The sequence below is a fragment of the Struthio camelus genome, chromosome 2, assembly GCF_040807025.1.
Source record: "Struthio camelus isolate bStrCam1 chromosome 2, bStrCam1.hap1, whole genome shotgun sequence".
Lineage (NCBI taxonomy): Eukaryota > Metazoa > Chordata > Aves > Struthioniformes > Struthionidae > Struthio > Struthio camelus.
In genome coordinates, this window is record NC_090943.1 from 141928217 (window position 1) to 141955333 (window position 27117).

At 39.3% G+C, this 27117-nt stretch overlaps 1 protein-coding gene across 5 annotated transcripts in view; it reads left to right on the forward strand.

Moving 5' to 3' along the window:
* The window catches only part of NOL4 (nucleolar protein 4), a 197229-nt gene that overhangs the window by 83416 nt on the left and 86696 nt on the right, over positions 1 to 27117 (forward strand). The gene's annotated exons all lie outside the window — the stretch shown is intronic.

Sequence of the window (27117 nt, forward strand, 5' to 3'; positions counted from 1 at the left end):
TTTTTCAATACTTGAACAATAAACTCTTAGCTTTCTCAGATTTTTAAAATTAGCTGAAAAAGTCAGACTGAAGAGAGTGTATGTAGGAGAAGAAAGAAATAAATACGCTGGTCATTCTGATTTTTTTGTCTGACAAGCCTAACATGATGCTAGCCTTCCCCTATTGGGATTGATTATGGACAAAGACACAGATCCTAGAGCAACATTCACCTGAAAAAAGCTAAACAAAAATCAATGAGCTTCTTTAATAGAGTTAAATGTAGATATTATAAGTAACAGATACAGAGAAGAAATAATTTCAGATAGTATACTTTAACACTGTGCAACAGGCAATAGCACTGAACCTGGAAAACAGATTTGGAAATGTGCTGTGTTGTTTCAGAGTGTGAATAGGTTTCATGTTATTGAATATTTTCATTTCTGATTTACATGGTACTAAATGCAGCTTTTTTGGGATAGTACCCAGATCACATTTAATTTAAATACAATATATATCTAGCTCTGTACGGCATGGGCTTAAGTCGGTCTGCACTAGTTGGTCCTAAGGCCAGAGCTTACTTCCTAGTGTGCTCTACAAAGCTAACGATAGAGCCAAAATACACTATTTCTGGTTTAGGAGTGATCTAATGTAAAGGTAGCTGAATGGTGGGAGAGTAAGCCAGGGAAGTATGCTCACTCTGTTCTTAGTTCCTGTCTCTAGTTCCCAGATGTTGGCTATTGTCATGGACAAGAGAGTAGGACACCATGTATCTATTTTTTCAGTCTTTAAGAATGGATAGTAAGGGCTCATTGCTGAAAAGAGAAACTTGTATATAAAAATCACTGTCATTTTCCATATATTCTATTTTTGAATGTTTATCAGACATGAGTATGGTGTAATCTTCAGTTGTTGGTCTCGCTCACTAGCAACTGTACTGCCACAAAGTAGCCCATGTAATTGCTTGCTTAAAAAGTGATGAAGTTCAATTTTTAGATGCGTAAACAACACACATTGGAAAGAGCAGTTTTATCTTTGCTGTGCCTCTGTACCACTCCCAATATGATAAACTAATCTTACAGACATGGGAAAAGGAACATCTTGTTGTACCTTAACTTCTAACCTAGTCTGTAGAATAGAAATATAGAAATAATTTTGTCTGATATTGAAAAGCGTGCGTCTCACAATGGAGTAGTTTATCCCTTAGTGAGTACTTCTACATTTGGTGATATCCAAAATTCAAAGCATTTGCCTAAGACAAAAAGATATTAGTTTAAACACAGGCTGGTTTAGTTTTCTATGTAAATTACCTTGGCCCTTAGAATGCAATCAGAGTAGTTTTTATCATTTTGCACATTTGTATCTGCATTCATATTTGCATAAACTGTATCTCTTTAAATGTATCATCACTTAAAACCATTTGATTGAAAAAGCCTGAACTGATCCTAATTCTGCTGTTACTCACTTTTATTGTAAACCTTGAGTAAAGTCAGTGAATTGAGAGGAACCACAAATAGAGAAAACAGTCTTAGGGATATAGGAAACAAGTCCCAATTGCTTAAATGATCCAGTGGATAAAATTACAGCTGAAAAATGCTTAATTAAATAATACATTTCCAAAAATAAAATAAGCTTGTGTTTAAGAACAGCTTTATTATTCTCTTTGAAGTGCAAAACCAAAAATTTTCATTTACATCTTTAGGTATATTTTGATTATTTGCTCTGCATCATGAGTTCTGTGCTTATAATATCAAAACTGAGTGCTATCACAAGGTGGTGGTACAGCTTGCATTGGTGTAGGCTTCTTGTTTGTTGTTGTTTTCACAGCACCAGGACTGAAGGACAGTAAACGTTTCATATCGGGGATTTATCTGACAAAAATGGGATCTGAGTTACCAAGACAAATTTAAAAAAAGAGAGAAAGGAAAGGATAGGGAATTAAGGACTTAGAAACCCCAAATCAAGGGTTTGATCCTGTAAAGTGCTGGGCACTGTAGCTTTGTTCCAGCAAGACTTACATGTGCTTAAACCTTTTGTTCAGGGCTCAGCATTTAGCATGGTTTAATCTCAAATGAATAGTTCTAAAAAAAAGATGGATATTTCCTTTCATCCAGCGATTTCAAAGCACTCTGGGAACAGCTGTGTACAGAAACTATATACAATAAAGATAAGAATTCAGTGGTGGTTTTATAGTTAAACATAGTAAAGAAAAAGACAGGAAATCAAAACAGAAACCTTCACATTGTGATGTTAACTTTTCATGTTGGACCCAAATATGTTTTTTCCCCTTTTTTCCTGCTGATTTTAAACTTGAAACCCACAGAATCCTCACTTGTGGCCTTTGAATTTGTCCAGAAACAGGATCAGATGTGTCTTCTGAGCTCCTACAGCTTTTCTTTAAACTATGGCTCTCTTGTTCAGAGGAAAAGTGGCTGTTTTGTATTCACCTCTCATTGCCCTCCCAAACAAGAAGGCGGAGGGCAAAATTCAGACTCTACCCTCAGTAAAGGGTAGCCTCTGCCTTTGAAAAAGGTGTTGGGAGAGCAGGCCTGTGGGAGCAATGGTACCACCTTGTTTCTGCTAAGGACCTAGAGCTGGGTACTACACTTCTGAGCAAACAACCATCCTTCTTTGCTCCTAGCATGTTGTAGCTACGTGTTGCGCCTTACTCAGATAGACTGTTTAAATGCACTTTTAATTTTACCTTATTCCTTATGTTTACAAGTTCAAAATGAATTCACGAAAAACTTTCTCGGGGTCCAGAGAACGTATGCAACAGAGACAGCTGTAAGCTCTTCGATGCCCCAGGAAATGTCTGATCTTTGCAAATTTAAAGTGCCTCTGGTTCTCCACGTGTATGTAAGAGGGTACGTCTCTGCTGAGCCAATGATTAGGTTATTCATCTGAAGTGAAACCCAAGAAGTTTCCATCTGAAGTGGGAAGAAGATGCTCGAGGTTAATTTGGACCCATTGTAGCAACTGCATGCTACTTGGTTAGAGTGCTGGCAGGGAAATCCATCAACTATCTAATGACTAAAGGAATATGGTGCTTACATTTTGTATTGGGTTAAAAGACTGAATTTCTAGAAATACAAGGTTTGGTATTATCGAACGGAAGTCCTGTACATGAGTGTTAAGCAAGGAATGTTTGCATTCTTTGGACAGTATTTACTGATTTCTACATTCATAGTTTGTGAAACAAAAAAGAAACAACCTCACTTTCATTAACCATAATGGTAGTTTAGCTATTTTCACTGCATTAATCTTGCTGTTAACTGTTCCTTTTGCATTGTGAAAAGACAGCATATGACAGGAAAAATCTGTAACATCATTCAACATCTGATTATATGCCTTTTTTCCTCAAAACCAATTTGCATGCCTACAAATATCAGTGTTTCCCAGTGGAATTGAGGGTGTAAAATATTGTCTCTTGAGCTGAAAATTATTTAGCCAAAGATTTTTCAGTATTTGGGAATTCTGGCTGAATCATTTCAAAAGCAAAAGCATATGTCGTTTACATGATTTGGCATTTCTCCAGTTACACAGAACATGAGTGGAAAAGTGAAAAAAAAGAAAAACCTAATGCTAATTAGATGATAATAAATATAGGTGCTGTATGTGTAGTGTAATTCATCTTCATAGCAAGCTGTGGGAATAGTTAGAGCCAGTATATTTTGAGGATGCTATTTTGTACATATGCATATATAGTCTTGCTAAGGTCCAAATAAGGTAAATCTGAAAGAGCTGTGTAACACTGAGGTGCTTTGTCAAGGTTTCCATGTCTGATGCTGGAAAATAAATTGTATGCTTTTGTTTGTTTGTTTTGTCTGTGGGCTCCCCATTGTAAATGCATTCAGTGTAGTACCAGTAAAAACAGGTAATTTGATGGTAAGTCCACCCACAGAGATCCCAACTTGGACATACCCATCCTTCTACCTGGAGCTTCCTATCAATTAACGTACTTACCCATTGCAAGCACCAAGATGCCTCCCTAAGAGGGCACTTTCCCGCCCCAGCCAAAACCTTGTTCCCAGCTATACTAGTCTGTTAAGATTAGGTTCGTTGGGACTAACCTACCAACTATCTTATCTAACCTGCTCTAGAGGGAAAGCTGTTATATATCTGCCCAGCCAGTAGGAAATTTGGCTCAGATGCAACCTCTTGGTTCTTTCAAATGTCAGAGAACGTTATGGAGGTTCTTTTCATTTTAATTTCTAATGAGAGAAGTGGATTCAGATTTGATTCATCTACCGCTCTTAGTGCTCAGAAACAGCATCATTACAGGTACTGAGGGGATGTGATCTATCATAGCTGCTGATGCTGTGTTATGTGTGGATCCACACAGATTTCATGCTCAAGAGTGAAGGCACAAAGGAGAAAGGAATCAGTTCTGTGTAAATGAATGATTGAAAACATGATTTGAGGCTGGCCCTTACGCTCTAAGTTACTGCTTCTTTAATGTGAATGTTCTTTGCCTGTGTTTGAAATAACACAAGACACAATTACACTACAGCCTCCAGGCATTTACCACAGTAGCATGTTATATATTTTTTTTCTAACAGAAATTAAAACATGAGGAAAAATAATTTGCATGAACATATGATTGAACAACAAAAAAATGTGTAAATTATTGAAATGTAGAGACTATAAAAGCTTTCTGTTATTGCCACTGAGAAAAGTTGTTTCAAGCGTAAGATCCAGACATTATTCTAGGGCTGTTAATAGCTTGTATTTACAATATGGATTACTCAGTTTTCCTTTCCTTGATGAACAATGTTCCCAAAGCTTACTGTGGCTGTTGTCTCATTTATAGAAGACACGTGGCCACTATGATTTGCTTTTGTCAGCATCCCCTCCCCCATCACCAGAGACCTTACAGCTTCAAACACAGATGTTATACTGTGCTCTTTGTGTGCACGTATGTCTATGAGTGTAAAACCATTAAAGAAAGACAGTGTGGCTAATATGTAGCAAAACCAAAGCTGAAGCGCAGGACTTGGCTAGTGACTTTTTTCCTATATTAGAGTGAGATACTAGGCTTGACTAAGTATAGGACAAATATGTATGAACAAGTAGCGATTTAAAAACAGCCCCGCTGCATATAAAATCAGCAATTTAACATGAGCGGGAATGGCAGTTTCATTAACTAATGCTATGATCTTTCAACCATATTCTTAACTAGTAATCGCCCTGTAGCAAAATGCACAGATAATCAACATCCTAGCCTGTCAGTAAACTTGCTGGGGAATTAAATCCTAGAGGAGGAAGCCCGTAGCCCCGGAGGAAGACTGAGTGCATGTTTCACTGTCGTCTTTGCAGCTCATCTCAGTGGTCCCACTGCTAGAATGTGCTCTGTTGTCATGGCAACCCCATCTCCTGCTTCCTACAGGAAAGATTAGCTCTTACTGTGCACTGGAGAGAATTTAGGGGAAGTCAAGCTAATCCCTGGGTGCACTGCGAGAGAAAGGTTGGACCTCGCCTGAGGGATGCTGAATCTGCAATGATAGAATTGGCCTGCCACAGACACTGATATTTAAGTTGAAGAGCAGAATTCACAGTAAGTGTCAGCTCCTCCAGAGAGGAATATTGAATGAGGTTTTCTAAGTCTTGGTGAAAACTGTCCCATGCCAACAGTGGAATGACAGCAGGAGGCTGTGTCTGGAATACCAATATGTTTCACTAGTTTAGGTGGTATTTCAAATATAGATTCAAAGCCTCAGTTCCCTGGAAACTCGGTGATAAAATTTTAAAACATCATCGTGAGATACGCACCTAGAAACCTGAAGCATGTCTCACTCGGTGCACAGAGCTGAGGAAGTGCCGATGAGCGTGCCTTACAAATTGTGCATGCACCGTGCGGTGTGCTTAAGAATTCCTGTGTGCTAAAAAATAAGCGGGAAAGCGTGAGGAAACCTGTTTGTGTCTGCTGCTACAATCCTCAACTGCAAAAGTGCTGAACTATCAATATTAAGCATGAAAATGTAGAACTCCTGATTCAACATTTGTTTTTCTTCATATTAATGCCCACACAGAGAAATATGAGCTCTTTAAAGGTATAGTCATAATACAAGCTTTTCTTTGAGGAAAACTCATTTTAATTTCGCTAAATTAAGGTGATGTGTGACATGATACAGTGCGTGAAATGTACGTCTGTTTTTTTTGCTGGTAGTAGTTAAATTGAGTGTATTCTAGTTAATCTATTTCTGGTTATTTTAATGCTCTAGCTTTCTTTGATATGGTCCTGTATTTTACTTTAATAGATGCTCAAGTCTCCCAGCTTTGATTTAGATTTGCAATAAGATTTGGACTGTCTGTTTTTTATTACTGTCAGCTTTTCCTAAAACTTCATTTTTTCAGCAGAGTTTATATGTTCAGCATATGTATTTTTGCGTTATTAGTACGTACATTTTTCCGGTTGCATTCTTAAGCAAAGAAAGTAACTTTATGGCTATTTAATACATACAAATCCTTTCTAATTTAGATCTATTTATGCATGTATGTGTTTACATATATATAAAGTATGTGTGTGCGTTTCTGCAATACACATATGCATATATATATGCAGATAAATGGGGTTGTTGTTTTTAATGAGGCCCATTAGTGATTCCTAATAATATAATGCTCAGAAAGTAGAAGACCTATTTTCACTCCTGAGGAATAGGTATTTTTCACATCCCTAAACTGTTTATTGTTGCAAAGACCTAATAAACATACTCAGTCCGTTTACAAAACTAGCATATGTTGTATTGCTGTGTTTGTCTGTGTAGTAAAGGGGTATGATTGACTGGTATGATGAAAGCACTGTGTTGGCATTTCAGGGATCTGGGTCTGTGAAACAGGTAGTGATGGGACGTTCTGGCTTTTTATACTCCCAGGGCAGCTCAGCAAAAGTAACGCATAAACCCCAGATTAGTCTATGTAACAGAGGTCTTTCCTGAAAACTTTTTCTTTCGGGTGGTTTACCGAATAGTAGGAGCACAAATAATCGAAGAGAATGATTGTCTTCTTTGTAGACTATAGACTCAGTAGCCAGTGTGCATCTATTATATAGAAGGCTATAGAAATAAAAAAAGTTATGGAAGCTTTAAGCCATTATGCTGGCTGATTTGAATAATCTGTGGCAGACATATAGGTGATAGGGAATTCACACAAATGCCAAGCAAAGTAGGGATCAGGTAAGAAGAAATCCATCCAGCAAAAGTTTTCCATGAGAAGGAGCACTGAGAAATTATTGTTTGTTATCTTTCAAGTTAAAATATTGATTTAAACATCCCTTCTTTAATAAAGTAATACAAGGAAACATTTATCAGAGAAATCACTGCATATTTTCACAAATTCTATTTGACTGTATTTTGGAGTGACACCTTTTAACATAGCTGCAGCTTTTTAAAAATTGTAGACAGTTAATTGCACAAATTTTCCACTTGTTGTGTCTGTTTATTACATGAAATTAACCAAGATTTTAGATTTTTTGTCTCAAGGTCATGATTTATTTTCTTTTCTTCTTCAGCATTTAACCTTTGTATGGAATAGAGTTGGCTGGTCAAATGTATCAACTTTTTCTGTCTTCTGTAAAATGTGTGATTTTCAAAAGCTGATCCAAGTTTTATTAGGACTGAATTTTCACCACATGAGCTGTGTTCCTTATCTCTATTTCTAGGCAGCTGTAAGCACCACTGAAAACAGGACTATTTGCAGGAAGTGCAATAAGGTTCAGAATATGCAACCAAAAACATAACTTGTGTTGCATTCTCTTCCAAGAAAAGGGTGCGAGTGCTTCTTGTAATGGTATGTTTGAATCGTTTTGTCTTCAGCAAGCCTTACCCCAGGTTCATAATCTAGTGAGATTAGCTGGCTCTTGTTTACTAAAGTACATTCAATACACATGTTGTATTAGGAGTTTTGCATTCACAACATTGCTGCTCAAATACCTGCTAACTTGTATGCTGATTAAAGATGGCTGGACCTTTTCTGTCAATGTTTATTCACGCAAAATGCAATTTTCAGAAAAGCTAACTTTCTAGTATGGAAAATACTGGGGAAAAAAAAAGTTTTCTATTTGTGTCAGGAAAATCAAAATGGTTTAAGTTAAAATGTTCCAGATTAGCTGAGCATTGATTTTGGATTAATGTGACCTTCTTCTGGAGACTCTTGCTAGATGTAGTTCTCTTCTACATTGTGGAGTCCTGTGGCATCACACTCTGTTCTGATGTAATATGGCTGTCTCATTCATTGGCCTATCTCAGTGCATCACTGTCATCATCATAGTCTTGCTGGAGAGATCAGTTTGAAAAGGAGTGCTGTGAAGCACTGTAGGGGAGGCACACAATATATAATCAAGTCAACATGGAGTGTTTTTATTCTATCTATAAGAGATGCCATACTGGCCGAGACCTAGGGCCTATCTCCAATAGTGACTAGTGATGTGGGATTGCCAAAACATTTCATTTGAGATTGGACATATTAAAATGAAATAGTTTAGTTCTGAACCAAAATATATGTTGTTGAGTTTTCACGCCTCTAGTTGTGTGAAGACACTTTTGTCCCCATCTGAAAACAGGAACAAAGAAGAATCAAAATAAAATAAAATTTTAAATATCAAAACCTCATGTGAGATGAAAATGCTGTCTTTCAATTAACTGTTAGTATGTTATCACATATAATTAATTTTGCCCCAGTCTAGGTATCCACTTTCACTCAAATATGCCCAGAACTAGTAATTGCATCTTATAAAGCAGACTATGTATCCACTTAGAAGAGCTGCAAAATGTCCTTTAGGTCCCCAAAGTCACTTGCTGCTTCTCCATTATGAGATATATATAGGGAATATCTGGGCTATAAATTCACACACACACTCACACACACAAACACACATATTAAGCAATCCACTGTCAAGCTGGATGTTACTGAAAGTGACACTGCATGTGTCTCCACTGAATATGTTACACAAGCTGGGATACAATTGGTAGAGATAGCTCAAGCAAAAGGCTAGGCCTCCAACCTTAAGGGAGTTCCCATACAAACTCTATGTTCTTTTCCTTGAGTTAACAGGCACTAAAAAATTGAGATGGCTAATTACTCTATACAATGAATCAGAGTTCCTAAACTCCTAAAAATTGTAGCGGTAGCAAGTTCAACCAGATTTTCTCTACTGCACTCCTGTTGTGAGAACTATGGCTTTCTTGACAGCAGTGGGTTACTCCTCTGCCCAATTTTTCTCTTCATTCAGCTTCTGTCTAGTATTCCTGCTCCCTAGGGGTATCGCACTCCTTCTGAGTTGACTTCTCCCTGTGCCACTGTTTCCTGGTATTCAGGTTGTCTGCTGGCTAGATGTTGAGCTGGCTAACATAATGCCCTTTGATGTGTCCTTTCCATGTATTAAAGTAGGTAGGATGATTTAATGTATATACTGGTTCACCAGACCAAGATCGTGAATTATGACACCAGTTTAAAAAATATTGTTAATAGTGTGTCACTCTCTTTCCTTGAAATATTTCTCATTATTGAGACAAAAAACCTTGTTCAGCACAGCCTCTGCCTACAACCTGATCTTACTCCATTTGGAATTCATGGATAATACTTTGTCTGTCTTTCATTCAGACACACATTCAAGGAAAGATTGGTAAGGTGGTACTTCCAGGTACTTCCCAGGTGGTACTCTGCACCTCACAGAACCTACTGGCTGTTAACATCCGCAAATAATGCTAAAGTCATAAACCCTATTTTGTCCCAGCAGGAATCTCGCTGGTATTCTCATTAGAGCAATAAAAGAAATCACAAATTTATACTATTTATAACCTTTAAGCTACACTGCATTTATACTGCACAATCTATTTGTCTCTCTGCATCAGAGATTTATCCTTCACATTTTAGTAAGAAAATGCAATAGCGATGATATTTTTTTCATGTCTGTGAGGCATTTTGTTTCCTGAGGCTTCCTTGTCTCTCTAAGTCCTTTGCAATGTACATACACATCATGTATCCAAAGAGACCATAAAATGGTCAAGGTTGAAAGTAGCCACAGTGGCCTACAATGAAAAAGAACTGCACCTTCAAATGAAACAGGAAGTTTAAATCTATTGGGATTTTGTTTGTCTTTAAACATCATCTCAAAACCTTTTGATTAATATCTATGTTTTTGTTGCTTAAAAAATATGCAAGGATTTAAAAATATACTTTTTAGAGTTGATGTTTGCCCTAATTGAAACAGTAGTAACCACATGGGAGTATTTTGATTATTTTAAACCTCTTTTATCTTCCTTCCCCCCCCCCCCAAGTAAAAGTCTGAAGCCACTAATTGTATGTAATTTGCATGAATTTAACGGACTGAATCATTTCCCAAGCTGCATGCTTTGGTTCCTGTTGACTCTAGTGAGATTAAGAACATATACATCCAAAGGTAGATTTCAGCCCTGTGTATGATATTCTTCTGGCCAGCTTTGTAGCAGTTAAAAAGTTCTTTCTCAGTGTTGTGCTACTGACTCATGGCTTTTTGCATAAAAAAGTTTTTAGATTAGCTGAAGAGCTAAGCAAAATAGCAGTGCTAATTTTCAGTAAGGCCAAGTACAAAGAGTAAGAAACCAAGATATTGTGGGGAAGTTCTCTGTTTCTAGTGGTAGTGGAGATACTACACACTGGCTGGCTGGCTGCCCTCGTACTGAAGGGAGTGGGATTTTTCTTGTTGCGGCTCTCTTATTCTAATAGCTTTATATGCTGCTATCCATAGGAAACTTACCTTTTTTAGTCTTCTCCAGAGGTTGGTTGTGAGACTGTGACAGCAACTGGCTACAAGGAGCAAGAGGGGTGAACATGAATCCTATAGGCCAACACGTAGGTTCATTTAGCACCCACATGTTAATGTCAAAATTGCAACTGTAGAAGAAATTTATACAGTGGAAATCCAAGGTTTCTCATTCTTTTCCTGAAAGAGTCCACCTGGAGTTTTGCAGGGACTAGGACAATGAATGTGAACCCAGGGTCTGAGTGACCAATCTTTTTACATGTAGTGCATTCTAATTTATCTCTGCAATTTTTTTCCTGACAGCATATTAGTCATTGACATATCCTGGTGTGGACTCCCGTAATAGGCTGTCCTTAGGTGGATAATCTGTAATTTAGAGTTTATCATTCGTCTAGTCATTATAGTTGAAAGTGTTTTTTGAAACGTGTTGAAGAAAAGAAGATTAGATATTTATTTAGAAAAAATGTATTACATATTAGATATTTATTTTTATATTATAACAAAGTTGCATGCCTCATGGTTTATAGTCAACAATTTTTGTGTGCCAGTCAACTCTTTAAGTTCAGTTTATTTTGCTAGATTTCAGAGAAATCCCATGCATGGTGAGATCCTATGGATTCTATGAATCCATTGTGATTCATAGCAGTGTTATAAGAATTTTAATAAGTAGATTAAATTGCTTATTTGCTTCAACTTTCCATTGCTTTATCTGTTTCATATTTCACAAATACATCCTGTATGTGTGAGCAGCTGAACTGAAAGTCGGACTTAAACCAGCTGAAATGTCTGGCCCTTGCAATACTACTGTTTGTGTGAGTTGATGGCAAGAGCAGCCGCAATCCTGAGAGCATCTGTGATTTGTGAATGTTTTCAGACAGCAGCAAACCAAATGGGCTCTGATTAGGATTGCACTTTGGATATTCCTAGTCCAAGTGCAAGAGTACAATGATATTCTCTAATGTCTTTCCATCGTACTCTTGATTACTGTGTAAGCCAAGGAATATTGTTTTTAATGGCTCATACTGTGGTTATCACAGGATGTAGAAATAGTATTAACAGTACTAGTCCTTTTTCTGTCCAGAAACGTGCTGTCAGCATAACTCCCCTACCAATACAAAAACTCAGTTTAGCCTCTATGCCCTGTATTTCATCTTAATTTGCTGCAGTAGCAGCTGTACTGTTGAGTTTGGCAGGTACTTGTAGTACACGAAACTCCAGAAGCTGCAGATTTCAGTGTTGAAGTTAGTTAGAAAAAAAATGCATATTGGGAAAAGAGCCTGGTAATGTTTGACATCTACATAAAAAAGACTTCTTCCATGCCAGAGATTTTCGCCATACTTCTGGAGTGTTTTTGCCCTGTATCAGAGATACTTTAAGTTTTCAGGTGTTCTTCAACATAAAATGATAGTGCTGAAGTTAAAACAACTCTGACAAAACTTTAATTATGAAAGGCTACTCAGGTTCAGTTTAAAATGTTTTTGGACTAGAAGTCCAAAAACCTGATAGGGCATTTTTCCTAAGGTATGAGACATACAGGTTCATTCAAGCCTCTGATCTGAATCAAGTAGTGCAGAAATGTGAATTTAAATGTTTTCTACATCACTGATAACTGCTCCATCTCCATGTCTGTGTGTTTTTCTCTTTGTTGCTCTGTTGATAATGTGTAAAAAACAGGATATTCACTGTACAGAAAGGCACTAACTGTATCCCAGTGTTCTAGCAGTTCAGCTAACATCAGGGAGAGAGGAACAGGAACTTGAACTGCTATATTCAGCTGTTTTCATAAAGAGGAATGCCAAGAATATCTTTGAAGTATTACACACTTTTCTGAATAGGAAGGCCATTTCCTTAGACTGTGTTCTGAATGCTTCTGCATTGGAGTCGCTGTAATTGGCATAGGGTAATAAAGAGCAGATTTTTCTTTTAAAAAGGCTACCCTTTGAGCCCTCTGAAATGTTTCTGTTTATGTGCTGGAGAATCAAAGATGGTAACCTTTTCCTTGCTTGGGTGGCTGAAACATTTTTTAAAGTACCTGAATAGACATGTACAGTGTGATTGGTCATTTTATATCAATACTTTTCTGTATGTTGGAACTTGACGTACTCGCTTAATCAGTGGGACTAAAGCTGTGCTTTCACAGATTGTTCTGTAATTTTTGGATCAATTCACTGTCTAGCTCTGAAACTTCTCTTGATGTCAATATGCAGAACAGGACAAGCAGCCATCTCAGAAGCTGTCATATCTGGAGCACCTCTAGGTGCCATCAGCAACAAGCTTTCCCACCCAAATTTGTTTGAAGTACAAGTAATAGAGCTGATGACAGTGCTTTTACCAATGCCAGCTTTCCCTTAAATTATGAATCTTTTTGTTGCATTGGTTGTATTATTTCATCTGATAGCAGTAATTTGCAATTGCAGAAAATGAAAAATCTGCTGCTGTTCTTTGAAAGAGACCACACTTGGCATTTCGTGTTGTTGAGTATCGGTATTATTGTTGTTTCCTTTTGCACTGGATTTAAAAGATAACAGCCTATAGAGATTGTAGTAATTATAGTAAATAGCACTCTATTCATGATCGAGATTGATACCAGGTGTTCCACATTGCAGCATGCGTAACTCTTCGGTTGATCCAATCGTAGCAACTTTCTGCCGAAGTCAAAAGATTGTTGTACTCTCAAAGCCAGTTTAAGATCTATCTTCAACTTCTAGAATTTTGTAAGGAAGCTCCTGGAAAACACAGTTCATTCAGAATTGGTACATAATTGTTATTTGGGATGGAAGAGGATCAGTTTATGAAGGTGATGATAAGAAAGGCAAAGCAACGACTTGGGACTTGGAAGAACTTCCCGTGATTATGTTGTTCTGGTGGGCATTTACTGTTTCATTTAAGCAGGAGAAAGCATTTCTCATTGTTTTCATTGTTTTTTGCAGACACTGTTTTTTCTAACTCCTCTGGAAATTTGGGAGTAGATTGGTCACGCAGCAGTAAAAGCAACACTTGTTATGTTTCTGTTTCTAATGCACATTTCCATTAGATTAAAGTAGCTCAGCAGTGATGATCCCTTCAAAATACAGCGTGTATTATGGGCCAAACAATCTTGTTCACAGGAAGTTTTTAAAGGGAAAACAAACTATAGAGTGGATTTTGCAATCCAAGCACCATCCTTTACTTAGTTACTTAAAAGAATGACAAGCATTTCTGTGAGTGCTCTCACCCTAGGCTTTCCCTTTCCACTCATAGCTAGTTATGCAACAGAGAACATCATCTCTGGGCAGGATGCTTTGTTTACCAGCAGCAGCCTGCCAGCCTCCACACACAAATCCATTGGGCCAGCTCAGCAAATAGTCATTTACCACAATTTTATGCTGCCCTTCATTCTTAGCCAATCCCATATTACAAAGAGGTCAAGTAGGTAATTAAAGCAGGACCCTGTGGTCTGGCTTTATTATTTTCCTTTCTAGTGCTCTGAGCTTTAACAACAATCATCTGTGCACAAACAGTTGGAATTTTAATGAGGACAAGACTGATTCACAGTGATTAAAATCTTCTCAAAATATTCTGTTTTCATAGGTAATAGTTCCTTATCAATACTCTAAATCACAGGAAAAGGAAGTGCTACAAATACTCTCTGAGCTGGTCCTATTGCTGAATCCTGCTGTGACATGAGAAGCCATAAAGTGAATTAGAAACATGAACCAGTTTTTTTATTGCTTAAGAAATCTCTCCAATCTGCAAAAAACTGCAAAACAGTTCATGAGTTCTCACTGACGAATTATATTCTCTTTGCTGTTCTTCCCAGTATTGTTGCATAATCTGTTTTGGGGTCTAGCTGTCAGTGCTGTTGCAGCCAGGACAAACTGACTACATTTCACACGAAGAAAAATTATGGAAGTCACCAAAATTGTATTATGTCCAAGAATTCATTGTAGTGTTTCTATTGAGATTAGTTCCTCAGAAAGGAACCACAGAAAGGAATCACTTTTTCATGCAAAAGTTTCCAAGCATTTCCCACCTTCCATTTACATTTTTGTTTAAATCATTCTCCTATCCTTGTTTAATTCATTCTGTTATCCTTGCCCTGCCAATCCAAGGGCAGTCTGCTGCATTGTGGGTTCATGGGGAGGGTTCGAAACAAGAGATGCATCGCTCAGTCGGGTGGCCTGGCAGTTAAAATTTCAAGTCCACAGCTCTGATGAGGGATAGCACTGGAAATGCCAGAACTATCTGTCAGACCCTCTGAGCTTTGTTAAGTTTCTTGGTGTTGTATCATAGTTATTTGGTTTGCTAGAGATATTGTGCTGACAGACCATCTAGCAAAATTATTCTTTTTTTGTCTTTGGATGCCTCTTACTGTAATACATTTGTAGGTGGTGTGTGACCAAATGACTGGCTATATTTTAGCAACTGAAAAAATGTATTGACTTTGATAGCTCTGTTGAAAATATTGTATAAAACAAAAGCCTCTTTTAACTTTGTCAGTGAGATTGGAAGTCAACAGGTCTACCTGTAGTATTATGATGCAGGTGGGCTTTAAAAGTGATGAGTTTAATGAAGGTAGAAGAGAATTGCTGTAGTATTAACATCTCACAGAAAGCCTGCTGTCTTCTGCCTGCTATCACCCAGTTGCTTACCAAGACCTCAAATAATGGATGTTAATGGATAAAGTTTACAAATCTGCTGTTTTTCAATCAAAGTTGTACTCTGTGATTCAGGATTCTGCTGTCTTGGGCCCATACTATATTTAGTATGCAAAAATATTAACTGTTGTATACTTATGAGCTGATTCTAATGCCTTGCATATTTAAAATGCCTCTACGTCTTTCACAGCAGTTTTGGCATTCACTATGTGAGAGAGATTTTTCAAACTGATCAAAGGGAGGGCAGTCATCAGCACTGTTTATTTTTCTTCCTTTTGTTTGGTGCTTATAATAGTAATCAATATACTGGTGAGATTCCCTGATGTGCTTATTTCCATTACCTCAATGGCAGTATTGCTGTGTTCTGGTAAAGTTTCCTTAGCACTGATGATTATTGTCATCTTTTGCATTCTTTTGTTGTGCTTGGTTTGGTAAACAGCCTTTGAAGATGCTGATTTTTTTTTAAATTTTCTTTTATCTGATTTAGCTAGTAAAATATAAAATTAGAAAAACATAATGGATGCAACATGCAAGAGTAGTTGCATCCCAGATGGAGAAATGCCGTCAAGTTTGTTATCAAGTGTTACCTGACGTGGGCAGGGTACCGTTTTTACTCAAGCGGCAAGGAGGCCACTTAACAGTAGTTACCCAAGGTGCATTCAAATCAGTAACAAATAATGTACATGCTGCCATAGGCATTCATACACATTTTACTGTGACAAAATAAAAAATAAAACTAAAATCAGAAAGGACATGTGATCTAGAACCCTCAAACATTTTTATTTACTCAGGTTTATAATAGCAACTTTCTGAGCTCTGGAATTCTTCATCAGATTTTGTTTATCTATAACAAAATCTTACACTTTACTCCCTGAGACTCTGTCTTAGCAAAGACATTAATTCTATAACAGTCATTTAACAAGAAAACAGCAACTCTGCTGGGGTCCTGAACTCAACTACTTAAGTGTTCTTACTCCTCAAATTCACTAACATCTGCTTTTCTAATGTATCAGGGAAGCTGTAGTTTGATGTTTATAAAGCTAGAATGCAATAAAGTACAAAAGGCTGTAAGTTCCCACTTTCCATTTCATTTGTTTCCCTCTATCCTCCCAAGTACATGTTCACTATCTTTTTTAAGCTGAATTTCAGTATGTGAGTATTAGAGATACCTATTTTACTCTCCATCCTAAGTAAGGAAATTTTCCTGCAAGCCTGTATGAATACAAGTGGAGAAACCTGTGCGGAAAAGATGTGACAGAACTGGCTTAAAGTGAAAACCAAACCTTTTGTAAGAGAGTTGATTTTACCAATATTTATCAAAAGAAGTCTAGAAATAAAATTATAAAAATGAAAGGAAATGCCTTCATTTCTAAATTAGAAGCATTTTTAGTGTCCTAGATTATATATACAGTTATAAATAACTGTGCATATTTGATTATAAATCGGTTTAATGATTTTAATTTACTTGATGCAAGTCTTTAAAATACACTTTCCTGTTTAAAAAAAATTTCAAAAAATGAGATTGTAATTTTGAAATCCTGAAATACAGAGATACAAACCTGAGGACAGAAGGTCTAGGAAGACTAACTATTTGGAGAAATATTAATGTTACTGAGAGTTACTCTGTCAACATCTGTTGAACTTCAGCAGAACTCTTAAGTTTTCCCACATTAGGGCACATGTAGATATCTTTTGTCCATTCTCTTCTTTTTCACTGGGTATAGAAGATCATCTCTTATTTCTGCTGCACTCATTATTTTCTAGTGATAGGCAAAACATTAGCAGACATAAGATTCTTTATATTTTAAGAGAAAGCTTCTGGTCAGTTTTCTGTGTTCTCCTAGCAATACTGCAGAGAGGCAAATGCAGCGGCTGATACTTGAAGTCTGGGGCCCCAACTAAGAATTTGGGTTGAATGTTTCTATAGATGTATGGAGTTCAAAGCAGCCACTTGTGTTTGCTCTTAAGGCTTCTCCTTCCTGCTCCCCCAGTTTTACTGGTGGAGGGGGGTTGTTATGCGCCCTAATTCTTCCTCCTCTGCAGCCTTGCTGCCTTTAGAGAAGAGCAGGCTGCAGGTTGCTGAGGGGCTGCAGAGCTGTCAAATTATCATTTGCTTTACTTGTGCTCAAGGCTTCCCCTTTTCCAGAACAGCATAGACTGATATCACTGTGTGAACCCACTAGACACACCAAAGCTGATATGTCAGTTTTAGACTTCGAAAGAGCTTTATTAAAGTTGCCAGTATTTGGGGCATCCAGGCTGCAGAGGATTTCCTCTGCTGACTCCAGCTTGATTTTTCCTCTTTGCTTTTGTCTCCTGACAGATCCTGATGAGGAAGTAAAGTATGACATTACACACATGCACTAGATCTGAGTGGCAGATAAGTTTGGCATAATTTTTTTCAGCCCCATTTGAATTGAAACTTAGGAAGCAAACTTGATCCTGTGTGTTTTTCTTTTATTTATTGCTGGCACTGTACTAGATGCTTGTTGCTGCCAGGAGTGGCAGCAGCTGCTGCTGACTGCACCAGCCTTTGGCTAGAGAAGCAGATATGCCTCTTCCACGCTGGGCAAGACAGAGGAGACAGTAAGGTCAGGGCAAACTGTTTGTGCCAAACACTTTTGAAAACCATGTATGCAACTAGTTATGTTTTTAAGGAGAGAAGAAGGCTCATTTAGGATACTCATTTTGGTGTTTTTGTCTAATGAGATCATCTTCTATCTTTGATCATGAGTTGCGGGGGGAACTTATATTTTGAGCTCCTTCAATTAAAAGGCAGTCAAGTTTTCATTTAAATCTTCCCTTCATTTAAATCTTCCCTCCTTTTATGTTATGGAAAAGGCTTCCTATTTCTCCCTTTTTTCTTAATGAGTTGCCATCTCAAACTTCTTTTGCTGCAGATATGTTCTGTACATGGCTGGAATTTCTGTGCATCTCGAAAATCAGCATTAATCTATCCTGAACCACCTCTTGCTTGCCTGTATCCCAGAGTTCCTCAGTTCCTAGCTTCATATCAATATATTATTTTCAAGTCTGGAGTCATGTATAAGATGAGTGTTGCAAGCCAATGCCTCTGGTGTTGCTCATACGTTGTCCAGCTCAGAGATTTGTTCCTGTAATACTTGTCCAGAGAAGGAACTCTTAAGCCACAGTTCTCAATGCCAGGTAACATTTTGCCTGTCAAATAAAGATCCTCTATGCAGCATAAAAACTTCTAGAAGAATTGCAAATTTTCTGTATTAGGAACTGCTTTACAGAGTTTTTGCCACAGAAAGTGACCTAGAGGGTTCTCCTGAGCAAAGAGAAAACCAGAGGTTTTTGTCCCCAGAGGCACTGAGGGCCACATCTTTTGAAGTGGAAAGGCCAAAGCACAAGTACAAACTAGCTGCATAGCAATATTAACACTACTGTGCACCCAGTGAGTTATGCAATTGGTTATTTATATGTGCAGTACCCTCCTAATAGCCACTCTGCTTCATCTCCTTATTGTGTATAAGGAGAGACAGTAGCTCTGCAGGCGAAGTAAGCATGCGGTCATTCATGAAGCTTTATAAATGAGCCCTTCTCCTCTAACACTATCTTCAGTATGACTGACAGGGCAGTATTATTTTTCTGTAGTTGCTGAAGCTGTAGCTGTTCGCTATACTGTTGTTTAATGACTATGTTATAATCGAATGAAATGATCTGCCCGTTTTGTACTTCTACCGAGAAAAGAGAAGTTTATTTATGGAAAAAAAATGTGGCTTTTTCTGTTCATTTCTTAATTACTGTATTTTATTTAATTATGAAATAAGATTTAAAGTCTGGCTAATGCATGTATGTATAACCTATAAAACCTACTGTACTGTGATTGACACAGCTAAGGATTATTTCTACAGTTTGCTTTATTCTTTTTTTCTCTGCATAAACTGATGCAGTGAATGATCACATAAAGTAACTCCAGACCTCTTCCTCCACCACTGAAGACAACAATGAGCGATTCATTGATTGGCATGGCACTGAAACTGATGGAAGGTTCAAATCTTAATGCAGAAGTACCGTAACTGCATTTACAGAAGCCAGCCAAGTCAGGACAAAGCTACATGTATTGGAAGAGAAAAAACTTATTAATGTTAGTAACTTTAGCTGAAGAGGACAATTAATACATATTCTTGTACTGGAGCAAGTGTAGTCCCAATGTGAATGAAGGGACTGAGTTCTGTGCACATCGTCGCACTCCTGTCCTATGGAAAGGATCTTGCCCACCTCTTAACTCCTGTTCCTTGTTTACTTGTCACAGTACTGGCATTGTAGAGCAAACAAAATAAGTGGTAGTAGCTTTTCAGAGGAGCAGACCAAGGTGCTGAAAGTCTGCATGGGTTCAAAGAGAGACTGGACACCCGCATGGAAGAGAAATCTGTTGAGTGTTCCTAGAGACCTCATCCAGCTGAGGAAGACCTTGAGCTGAAAGTTATTGAAGGCTGGGGAAGCCGTAGGAGGAAGAACTGTATATGCTTGCCTTATTCTGGTCTCTAGACATCCCCTGATAGCCACTACTGGAGACAGGATATTGGGCTAGATGGATTTCTGATCTGACCAACTATGGCCATTCTTATGCTTTATGAAATGGGCAGTAATGGAGGATCTGAAATCACCTTTGTACCTCTGTTGATTCTACTGCTGTTCTTTATCATAATATGAAAGGGAATGGAGAAGATGAATAGATACAGTGGCTTTTTACTGTCTTGCAAGTTATGTATTGAACTTGAGCTTGAAACATGTCTTGTGATGCAAATGAAGCATAACCAAAGACATGACTGTGACAAATTGATATTAAATGGTCATTGTGAAAGGTGGTGGGAGTAAAATGTGACCTCTCCTTTTTATTAGTTCTTTTAGAAAAGTCCCTATAGTTATTTCATATTACATAAATTTCCATGAGTCAGCACTCTACACCACCCTTTGTCTGATTCACTGTGTTGCTGTCCCAAAACTGCCTGCCATTGGTTGCCGCCAGTACAGTAATTTTTTCAGTAACTCTGGTTATGAAAGTTTGGTAGTGCATCTTTGATTTGTGGAATTACAGAAAGGATGTAACTAACAACTTATTTTTAACTATTTCCTTATGTAACATATTACTTTCATTAAAATTGTTTTTAATATACAAAAAGAATAAAGCATTTGCAATATTGAAGCCAAAGAACAGCATAATAACTGGAAACTGTAGTCTGCCACTGTTTGGTCTATAGCACTGTCTGTTGCAAGTGATCTTGTTCAAATGAATCAGATAGCTACAGGTGTCAGGTATTGTTCAGTAAGACCTAGGCTGGTAGCCTCTGGCTTCAAAAGATTAAAGCAGACTTTATCATACAAGACTTTGGTAGACAACATGTAAGAGTGGGTTCTATGACAGACAGCCTTGCACTTACACAGACAGCAGCTTCAGTCTCACTCTTCCCACTCAGCTCATTCATATCCAACATCTCCCTCTCAGAAAGAACGGTTACCCATCTTACAGTAGCTGCAGCTCTCAGAGATGCTCTGTCAACACGCTACCCACTCAAAGCATTCATTTAACCCGTGTGCAGCTGCCGCGAAACCTGGAAGATCAGTGTTTGGGCTGCCTTTGTGCCCTTATCTCATCTCCGTCCTTGGAGTGGGACGACGAAGTGGCCCCAATAATCACTTTGCTCATTTGGGGTGATTAATCAGATTTTGGTATCCAGGAAAGGTGGTGGCTTGTGAGATCCAAGGGATCAGAATGTCTCAGCCAAGACATTTTATAGTGTCTGAGCCAAAGATGTTTTAAGTTTAGTAACCTTTCCAGCTGTTTTGTCTGCCTCCTAAGCAGGCTGCCTGCTTGCTTCATGATAAAAATGGGAGCTATGTTAGAGCTGTTTTGGTATCATGAAGTCCAGAAGCTCTCTCTTCATTCTTACTGCTAATGAGGGGGATCCATAGCTCCCTGACCCATCTCCACTTCTATTCTTTCAGTAAATCTGAGCTTCCCTGTGAATATATGGTTGTAGGACTGTGCTGCACTACTGCTCTTAGAGCTGAAGGCCAACACTTTGGATTAATGACTAGTAAAGCACATAGCAAGCTTCAGGTAGCTGCCATACAAATCTCAGTTATAGAAACAATTTAACTATACTCTAAATGTCTGTTGAATTCTAGTATCAGAATTAATTTGAGAAAGGAAGAGCATTTATTCAAAGAGATCTGCCTTCATGTAGAATGGCTTGTTGACTCCTACCCTGATTTATCTGTAAGGACTATGAAATGTCTAGGTGACTTATAGTATGCATTTGTTCACTAACAGTAATGCAAAAGATCCTTCAAAACATGTACAGTTTTTTCTCTCAAGGAGATAAGGGAGACTTGACTATAGGTATCTTATTTTGAGGTTCACAATAATTCAATGATGCTTATATCAAAGTTCAGATCTAAAATCTATGCTTGTAGAAAACTAGTGTTTGAGGGACCTGCTGTTCAAGCCAGCTTTTATGCACACTCCAACTTGCTTGCCTTTAAGAAAGCAGTCTTACTGGGAACCGTATTGAGTATCTGACAGATCTGGTCTGAAGACAGTTCCTTCTGTGTGGAAGAACTGTACTTTAAACCTTTCACAGAAGAATATCTAATTCTTGAAAACTGTGTTGTCAGCTCATTTGGAAATCTAGACATTGTTAGGTGGGAGAATATACTCCGATAAATTAAGAACTCCCAGCTTTCTCAGCCTTTCATCATCTGAGAGATGCTCCAGTCCCTTAATCTCTTAATAATGCCTCTTTGAGTGAGCTACTTGGGCTTTGCTTAGTGTTGTCTTATCTTCCACCATTTCCAAGTTTCCTTTGAAAGCAGTGGAGAAGCTAACACAATGGGCAGTGCAATGAATCCAGAAAGTTCTCAAGCAGGAGTCTGGACTTCTCAAGAAGTCCAAAAGCTAGAGAGCAAAGTCGATGTCACCTTGTGCCTTGCCGGCCTCAAGGCGATCTGGAAGGATGAGCTGGAAGCTCTAGTACAGCAATAAGAAACTAACCTGAGGTAGGAAAATAACTGCAGCTCCTGTTTTGGGAATTACTCCTAACACAGAGACTACTTGGACTGCAGGTGTCCAAAGGGTGTGGATGAGGGCTGGTGATCCATGTGGAGCTCTGCAGCAAAGGAGGAGCAGAAGGTGTTGGCATCTGGAGGTTTAAGAGTAATTGGTTGCTGCTTTGGTCCACGAGTGAGAAATCAGTGCTGAAGTCTGAGTCGTGCTGTTTTGCTCAGCAGGAAGCAGGGACACTGCCTGAGCCAAAGGTATCTTGCTGTCGCCTTAGAGGCTTTTTCTGAGGTGTAATGCCCCTTGGATCCTTGGAGGGGCATCCCAAAGTAGGTGAGGCACCCTCTGTTTTGGAGGATTGACACACATGCGTGTTTTGCAGTTGAATTCTCCTTTCTTCAGGCTTAAGTAGCAAAAACGATTTTAGAAGTACTCTCCCATCCTTCTGGTGTGAAGGTGCGCCCTGCCCCTGACCAAAAACCGGTAATTCACGAGGCCCTCGTTCACTGGCGTAGGCGATGCCTGTGCACAGCGGCCCTGGGAAGAGGTGAAGATGCGAGCTCGCCTCGCAGCCTCTCTCCTGACTGCCCCTGGCGCCCAGCTCCGGGCAGCGAAGCCCTCGGCCTTCTCCCTTCCCAGCTCTCAACACCTCGAGCTGGGGACAGTGGCCCTGGACGTTTCCCCGTAAAACCGGCCCTGGTCGCGATGGGGTTTTATTTCCCTTCAGCGCCAACCAGCCATGGCAGACGAGCCGCGATCGATGGCCGCGCGCCCGAGTGCTGCCAGAGCACGCGGGCAGGGCGGCGGGGGTTTCTCCAGCCCCTGCTGGGAGGGCGGCTCTGCGGCGGGTTAACGCGGGTTAACGACGCGGGCCGGGCCGGGGGCCCCGGTGAGGGGCTGGGGGCGCCGGGCGGGCGCGAGCAGCCCCAACTGCCGCCCTGAGGTGGCGGGTTCCAGGGGTGCCGCCGGCGCCATGTTCCCCGTGGCCCCACCGCCCGCCTGCCCTCCGCCGCCGCCAGCCCGCCTGGCCCCTTCCCTCTCGACGTCCTTTTGTGAAGCAGAAACTGGCCTCGAGGTGCCCAGGGGAATTCCTCGCGGGCGGCCGTGGCTGGATGCTTGAGAGGAGACCCCCCCGGGGCACGTGCAGCGGGCGGGCGCGGGCAGCCGGGCGCCGCGTGTCTCCTGGGCCTGCTCGCAGCTCTCCCCTTGCAGCCGCCCCTCTGCCCCGGCACCGTGGAAGAAAGGATGTTTGGTAAGGGAACAGGCTTTCGGCCTCAGCGCTTTATTGTCGCTGAGGTGCTGTGATAAATACACACTAGAAAACCGTGCGAGTCTATATCCGCGCTCCTATTTACATGGAAGCCGCAGCTTGCAAGCCGCCCCATAGACAAAGCGAGAAGGTCGGTCCCCGCCTCCTGCCTCCGCAGAGGGTAATAACCCCTGGAGCGGCTGCTCCAAGGGCACGGTCCCCTGAGAGCCGGCCTCGGCCCTCGCAGCCGCGGGGCAGCCCGGGCCCGGGCCGGGCAGGTGGCAGGGCTGTGGCCGGAGGCTGCCTGCTCCGGCGAGGCAAGTGCCTTTCCTCTCCCCTCTTGGTTTTTTCCCAAAAATTCAAATCGGTTCCCAAATTGGTTACTCCTGACTGGGTCTGCGTTTCTGATACATCAAGTACAGAGTAGTTATTGGCTTAGTGTAACCTTATTCGTGGCAATAATAGCCTGACTGCCCAGGAATGAATTAGAGTAAACCTTGTAATTTAGTTACCTAGGTAACATCTGTGAGGAACTGTCAGCGCTAAAACACTGATTTTTTCTTGATTTCTTTTATGGCAATACATATTTATGTTTACCTGGCAAAAGTGTGGTTAAATCACTGTAGCTGTTCTCCTGAACATTATCCGGGCAAGCAGTAGTTCCTATTTCTAGTAAGCAAGGTGAGATGACTGTAGCAGCAGGTATCGGACTTACAGATATTGATAGAAGTACATAGATAGTCTTCTATAGTCTTATAGTAGAAACCGAGCTCTATCATCAAGTAACTAAGCTTCTGCTAAGCAAAGCAAGGCAAATAGTGTATTATTGTTTCAAACAAATATAACACTTGATCTTGCTTATTGAGCCTAGGAATTGTCAGTGGTTCTCTTTCAGAACAACTAGTTAGAAGATTCACTTTTGTTTCCTTTTGCGTTGTAACATTCTCACACGCATGTAAGTTGTCAGCCAGTCATCATATAGGAAAAAAAAAGGAATTAGAAGCGTTACTGTTTATGATGGCAAGCCAAAACTCACAGCTGTACTTTGGACTTTACAGCAACAGCTGGATCTGGCCCTAGACACAGCTGCCCTCCCGCTGTCTCATTCCCCTTTAGCCCTCTGTGTCCTCGCGGTGGCTTCTCAGCATTGTGCCACCCCTGCAGACACTCAGGCACTGGGCCACAGAAGCTTCCTAGGGGTGAAGTGGGCCTCCTGCCTAAACCATACCGCCCCTGCTTCTGGCTGGGACTTTATGTCCTCTGGACACTCACTTGTTTCTCTCTCTGCTCCGAGCCATGGGGAGTTTTCTGAGCTCTTCAGAGGGAGGAGCATCCTGCACTTGGTGAACAATTCAATAATTGACTTAATTAATTTGAAACTAGCTGTCACTTGTTAAACTGATAATCAAGAAGCCAATTATCTGTTAACAGTCCAAAATACAAATCAGCATTAAGCAGTGTTTCTCTCTTAAATAAAGCAATCTGACTTTCTTTCTGCTATTTCAGACCTTTTAAAATGAATTGTCAATGTAGCTATTTTCTTAAAAAAAAAAAAGACCTTGTATTAGAATTTTCCATACCGTTTTCGAGTTCAGAATTATTATGATAAAATTATGTTTTTATTTCTGAAGCTGCATTTAGAATTTGTAACCTTTTAGATGTATTATGCCCTGTAAATATGAATCTCTTTAAACGAAAATGATTCCATTGCTCATGTTGCAAGTTGGGCAGGTGACTAGCAGATATGTTGTGTGCATTTAACAGTCTTATTCTAGAAATGTTGTGTCTTTTTTTGTATATACATTTGTATTTATAAGAGAGGTAATATAGAATTGGTATACACCACAACACAGCATAATTATTTTATTGCAGCCATTAATTATAGAGCATTCTATTAAAAACAAAAATGTTTTTAAATTAAAGCATTTTAAAATATGACTGTTATATATTTTCATGAAACTAGAATTTTTTTACAGGTTTAAAAACCAAAACAAATCAAGAAATATGTTCAAAATGTGGGCCTAGCCCTGTATACCTTATAACATAGTACCGTTGAATGAGTACAGCAGCCAAGACACTGATGTATGATGGCTTGTCTACGGCTCTCTGAGTACTTAGTTAAATTAGATTATTATCCATTTGTACAATATTTTCTTCACTTTTAAATTCTGATCTGATGGCAGTGAGTAGTTGGATTCTACTATATTAATGATGGAGAGTCAACAGTTTGATTAATAATGTAGTTTCAAGCATAAGTATTTCTGAGCACATCCTTCAAAGAAAGTGTCTTAATTTCTTTTTTGAATTAAGTGTGTATACGAATGTGTTTCTTTTCCATGGAAGGAGTTTAGAAGGGTCTGAATGCAGTTAGTATATTAAAGCATTAATATATTATGGTCTATTTCATCCCGTATCTCCAGTTTCAATCTGTACATATTTCTGGCTGCTGACTCCCCAGCTTTGACTCTAGCTTCACTGTTTATGATAAACATAGTCTTGTAGAGCCCTGTGGAGGTGTTTGCACCATTAGGAAAACTATGTAAGTGGCCATACAGAAGGTGCTTTGGAGAATGCTTTGGAGAACAAGGAGTAAGCAAACTGAGGGCCAAATTCTGCTCCCATATCCTCCATTGAGTGATATATTGTTTTTCTAGAGAGCTCTGTTAGCCAAAAGATTGTTTTGAGAATAAACTACTGCTGAGTAGGTGCACCTGAGCACAGGTGGTGAATTGCAGTCCTGCCAAACACAGGCTACAAACTCCCAGAGAATGTAAAGACCACATCTTAAGCATACATTTCATCTGTAAAGTCTTAGGGATAACAACAACATTTCTAAAGTTTCAGACATAACTTTCAGGCTGATAGTGCAGTTTAATCTGTTATTAACCAGTATTTTAAAATGAATTATGCCACAAAATGCATGAGCAAAGTGAATGAGCACATTCACAAAATGAAGAATGTGTCTTTTTTTCAGGAGTCAGCTTTCCCAGTATAATCTCTACTGCCAGCAGTGAGTGCACCAGATATATTTACATCATATCTGTGCAAGAGAATGTTTATGGATATGACATATGCTGTTCTGCACCCTTAAAACCTGAGAGCTAGATTCTCTCTCAATACCACATGTGTTTCTGTTGACTTCAGAAATATGCAATGTTGCAGTAATGAGCCTGGTATAAAAATCTAAATAGCTCCAAAGACATATGGACAGACAGATGGATTAAGACAGACTTTGTCCCTAAAAATCCTGTATGATACTTATCTTTTGTGTACACAGTGACACTAAGGTGTCAGCCCAGATCATTTCCATTAACTTGTAGTAATATTTTATAGCTTTACGTAAAGGTTTTACTTGAAAACATGGAGGGGTGTGTGTGCACATGTTGCAGAAATGTACTGGGGCTAGTACTCATGTAAATCGTATTAATTCTATTTTGAAAAACATTGTGAAGGTATAAATTATGTTTGATCTGGACAGAGATGATG